The following is a 6,000-nucleotide window of genomic DNA, read 5'->3' as shown; positions in this document are numbered from 1 at the left end:
GGTAGGTATTTGCTTCCATACTCTTGGCCTCGCATGCTAGCAGTGAACATTTTGAAGAAACATAACACTATTTTATATCTCACTGCTTTCTTCCATGCGCTGTGCTCTCCTGACACCAAATAATCAACACTTCCTAATATTAATTCAACGGATTGTGGTCAGTAAACCCATGGAATATGGTGTTAATAATGTTTATAAAAAATCTGTTAGCAAATACAAATTACAAGTGCATAACTATATCATAATTTTCCATGAAGAAAAATTGTTGGAAAAAGTATTTGTATTATTATTTTGTTGCAATGTTTTCATAAACCATGTCCAATATTTGATTGGGGGAGGAGCAGGTAACTTTTGCAGATATGTACAAACGCAGGCACCAAACGTGCTTGAAAATCATGATTTTATAATATTTGTGGTAATAAATCACAGATTCCAATGTCAATTAGCTACAGGACAATAATACTACCTATTTAATTACACAAAAACAAATACACCCCCTCCAACTCCCCTGTAGTAACAACACTTCACAATTGTGCACACATGTACATACCAGCATACAATCCTTTCTCCACTAACTGTAAGTCGCTCTGGATAAGAGCGTCTGCTAAATGACTAAAATGTAAATGTAAATGTAAATAAATATTAACAATGTTTGCGAGTTATATTACACAGTCCTAGGATGTTAGTCCATCCATAAAGATTAGAAATGAAACAAAATGAAACTGTAGGTGAAAACCTGTCTATGACTTCACTCTTTCCCAAGCGTGTATATCTTAGTATGTGTATCATGATGCATTCTATCTTGGGTCATTGGGCGCCTAAGCCAGGTATGTAGACGTCTTAATGCACTGAAAGATCTCTCATAGCCGCTAACTGGGATGGTCAGTGCAGCCTGTATGATTGCCTTCAGTGACGGAAACATATCAGGGTCTAACAGTTTATACACACAGGACATGTCAGAAGTGGCATTTTTCTTTTTTTGAGAGGTAACGTTTAGCAAGAACTACTTCCTCTGGCTTTAGAGGAATATAACATGTTTGTCTTGTGTGGGCCTCCCCTCTCTCTATGTTCTCCTGTGTTCTCCCTCTGTCCTGTCTGCTCCTCTCTCTTGCTCCCCTCTTCTCCTTGCTGTCTGAAGTTCTGCTTTCCTGGATATCCTATATTATTACAGAAACGGCATAGTATCAGTGCCCTAGCAATATGGAGTATTCTGAACAGACAAACACTCACAGAAGCAATATGCGCGTGCACACACACACACACACACACACAATATGAACAGGCAAATAATGTTTACCTGAATTGAGCTAAAGGTAAAATCTGGGATCATTTCTGTTCCTTAATGATATTGGCAGTTCACTCAATCTTAAACCTGATTAACATTCAACTGTCTTACCCTTTACTAACCACAATACCTGTGTTCTCTCTCTGTGGCTTTAGCAACAAAATCGACATATGTGCAACCATGGGGCAAAACAGATGAGGTTAGCTTAGATAGTTGACAACATGTAAGCTATATTTCGTCTCCAATGTTTATTGCAAACAAATACATTTGCACAATGACCACTTGTTGTCTCAAATACATCTTTACAGTTGTTGGTTAGCTAGCTAGCGAATGTTAGCCATATTTGCATTGACATGAAATCTGTCAAAACACCTCAAAACAAGACATGGTATCAATAAAATGATGAAACATGCTGAAATGAGCCACTTACGATTCCTCACATGGCAGTTTGTCATTCTTGCTAGCAATCTGGCCATCCAGAATCACAACAGGCTGACTTCTGCCCTATGGAAGTGCGCACATCGTTTTCGTGACGTTGTCAGCCAACTCATCTATGTAGCTAGATGCTAAATAATTGTATTGTAAATGTAACAGGTCAAAGAATTACAGATTTTTGCAACCGTTCATTTTCTATTTTTTATTTTATTTTGTGAGTTGATTTCACCAAGATATTGTATTGTTCAGCATTTCGTGTAGTCTACAGCTATTGGGAGAGTTAGTTGTGTAAGTGCGCCCTCTAGAGTTGGTTTGGTTATATGCGGAGGGAGGTCATGCTTTTCTCAGTCTGCATTGTACTCGGCTGGGAGAGGTATGTATTCACTTCGGCGTGATATAAACTTGATATACCTGTTAAAACTAAAACGTTTCAGTGCACATAGTAACTTGTATGTATATTATATGATGAGTGTACGTACATTTAATCAAGCTGTGTCGTGAATTTAGCCATTTTTGAGAGTTGAGAAATTGCTAACTTAGCTAACCTCGTGTTCTGTTTAGCTGTAAGTTAGCAATCATCATTCTATCCTCTTGTATGAAGCTCACGTTGTTCTTTTTATGTTAGGCGGATTCTGGTCGAGGGTAGAGTTTTGAACATTTTCTCTCTTTGATGTTGAACAGGTATGTATTCCCTATATCAGGTTAAAAATATGTGTTCATTTAAAATGTTTTCATGTATTGATTAGTGTTTAATGGCACTGAAAAGCTCAAATGTGAAGGATGACATGTTGCTTCGTGCATATTACTGTATGTATTACCTATTTCAAAGATGGTTTATGTCATGTTGCACAGTATTAATGTAAAGGCTAAAAGCTCAGAGTTTTTGGCAGAGATAACATGAATATGACACATACATAAGATATACACCAGATGCAATGTTTATTTTCCAATGATGTTGTATTTTATTCCTTGTATTTTTGAATGTGATTATACTGAGTCTGCATTGTACTCGGCTGGGAGAGGCGGATTCTGGTCGAGGGTAGAGTTTTGAACATTTTCTCTCTTTGATGTTGAACAGATTGAGAGAGTTGTACACAATAAAGTGCCTTCAAGTACGCCAGTGTCTTGTCTTCAGTGCACCGGAACACAACGCAGTAGTCGGCAAGGAACAGACCGCGCCGGCTACATTGGTGCCGTGACCCGGATATCTTCGCTTCAGATCATCGCCAGGGTGATCGCCGGTGGTTGCTGTGACGAGTAGGAACCTCTTCGGAACGTTGACAAGTATAAGGGCAAACATTAATGTGTAAATTGTAGCTCTTAATTGCTTACCTCAGCTACTTCTATCATTGTACAATTTTTTTTTCATATTCACATGTTCTGGTGATTCATATATCATTACCATAGTCTATTACAACTTTCTATTAAAAAAAAAAAAAAAAAAAAATGGCTGATGGCAAGGATGCGCAGACACCATTTAGTGTTGGAGATGCTGCAGGGGTAAGCCTGGGGAGGGGCAGGTTTATGAGTATGGTGGAGAGCACGCCGGTTAGGGGTGCTGGTATACTAGGCAGACCTGTACTCTCGTCCACACGCTTACGCACTGATGAATATTCCCCCGCACCACACATGCGTAGCTTAGGAGATGCTCCAGACATTGCAAGCAGCGTTAGTTCAGGGGGCTGTCCTGCATTTTCATACACTCACACCCAAACAGATGAACATTCTCCACGTCAGCCAGTGTCTAGTTCACATGTGAGTTCTGCAGACCTAGGGAGTCTCATCACACAGTTAGCTCATGAAATAGGAGAGAACATTGCTAGCCAATTACAGAGATCTGTTGGTAGTGCAGATAACCAAACCACTCCTACGCCTAGCCTGAACTTAGGATATGGACAGTCTGATTTGAACATGACAGGAGTAAAGTTAGTCATGAAGACAGATGTCAAAGAGCCGCCGTACTTCAGGGGTGATGGAACAGACAAACACACAGTGCATGAGTGGGAAGAGATTATGAGCGTTTACCTGAATAAGAGGGGTGTACACCCGCAAGAGCACTCCCAGGAGATAATGTCAAGACTAATGGGAAAGGCTAGAGACATTGTTAAAGTTACCCTGCGCAGTATGCCATCGCTGCAGCCAGCTGAGAACTCCAAGCTCGTCTTTGATATTCTGAAACAACATTTCAGTGAGTTAACCTACTCCTCTATGCCTTTAGCAGATTTCTATAACACACTTCCTCTGGCTGGAGAAAGTCCCATGGACTATTGGATACGCTTGAACAAGGCTGTGGATGTCGCAGATGAGTGTCTGAGAAGGCAGGGGCGAAACATTGAGGACCCCTCTCACGAAGTCACAATGATGCTGGTGAAACACTGTCCCGACCCCGCTCTTACAAGTGTCCTAAAGTGCAAAACAGCTGAAAAGTGGACAGCAAATGAGATTCATGAACACCTCGTTGAACATCAGAGAGAGGCTAGAACAATGTGTCAAGCCAAATCTTATCGGCCAAAGAACATTGGTGCACATGCTCAGGCATTAACCACAGAGACAGTCGCTGCTGAAAACCCAACAGACCTTACTGGTTACCCAAAGGCAATGGGGCTTCCATCCTCTCCTCAGACAGAGAGCATCTGCATGCAGTCTCTCATTGGCTTGCTGGACCGTGTGCTAGAGCAGACGGCACACACAACAGCAGTCGTGCCACCAAGCAGGGGGCCAGCAGCCATTGTTCAGAGTAGATGTAAAGTCTGTCAGTCTGCCGAACATTCAACTACTGCACACTGTAGACAGGCGAACCTCTGTATGGGCTGTTACAAGCCCGGCCACTGGAAGAGAGAATGCCAACAGCGCCGGCCAAGAATTAACGCTCAGCCACAGTTAGCGCACACACCACCTAACTCTGAGCAAGTTGGAGCCAGTTTAAACTAGATAGCTCACATACGGAAAGGGGATGTGTGAGCGTTGAAGATTCAACCCTTGAAAAAAGTGAAGAATTGAAGGAGATGTATGTCAATGTCTGTAAAGCAATGTCTGATAATTGCACGGTAATTGTTCAGAATATTCACAGAGTTGAGACGTTCAGTGAGTTATTTCACGCACCGGTGACAGTTAATGGCTGTGCTCAGTTGCAAGGGCTCCTCGATACAGGCTCAATGGCCTGCACGATAAGTGAAGAGGCAGAGCAGAGACTACTATCGGATAGCGTCTTGACCCCACATCAAGAACTCTCACAGCATATCATCCTTGTTGGCTGTGGAGGAGTACAAGTGCGCCCCAAGTGCATGTATGACATGGAACTAAGTCTGTATGGGGTAAAGTGCATGGTCCCAGTTCTGGTGATCACTGGTCAGAAAGACGACATAATAGTAGGCACCAACATGTTGAAACATGTACTGCATCAGCTGAAAAACGAGAACAGTTATTGGACACTTATCTCGAGCAACACAAAAGGGTCTCCAGATGGCGAACAGTTTCTAGAAATGATGACCAGTCTCACAAGATGGAGGGGTGAAGATGTCCCAGGAAAAGTAGGGACAGTGAAGCTAACTCAGGCGGTGACTCTCCTTCCCAAACAAGAGTACCTGCTGTGGGGAAGACTGCCAAGTAATATACCCAAGTCACCTGGGAGTACAGTTATGGTGGAGCCTACAACCTCCAGGTGTGTGCCTCGGGGCATTATGGTGGGGAGAGTGGTAACACCGCTATGGGGAGATGGCTGGACTCCCATGAAAGTCACTAATATCTCAGACAAACCACTCACACTGAAAAGGAACAGCAAGCTTGCGGACGTCTCTACTTGTGTTGCAGCTGAAGATCTCACACTGTTCCAGGGTTCCTGTCAGAGTGATGCTGGCTCTGTTGGAGTGACTCATGTGAAACAGGACGACAACGGTGACCTGAAAGACAGACTGCAGAAGTCTGGTCTAGGAAATGTCGATATTGATCATTGTGAAGCGAGCCCCTCCACCAAGCTCCAACTTGTGACATTGCTGGAGAAATATCAGGATATATTTTCAAAGCATAATCTTGACTGTGGAGAAGCCAAGGGCTTTGCCCATAGGATCCGCCTCACTGACGACCGTCCCTTCCGTCTTCCATATCGCAGAGTGCCGCCAGCCCATTATCAAAAGCTGCGCCAAGTTCTCACCGAGATGGAGGAACAGGAAATCATACGGAAATCAATGAGTGAATATGCTTCTCCACTCGTGATGGTTTGGAAGAAAAATGGCGACCTCCGGATATGCACAGACTTTCGATGGCTGAATGCAAGAACTATC

The sequence above is a fragment of the Coregonus lavaretus genome (genome assembly GCF_964263955.1).
Source record: "Coregonus lavaretus genome assembly, chromosome: 3".
Taxonomy (NCBI): domain Eukaryota; kingdom Metazoa; phylum Chordata; class Actinopteri; order Salmoniformes; family Salmonidae; genus Coregonus; species Coregonus lavaretus.
Note: the sequence above shows the minus strand (reverse complement) of the source record.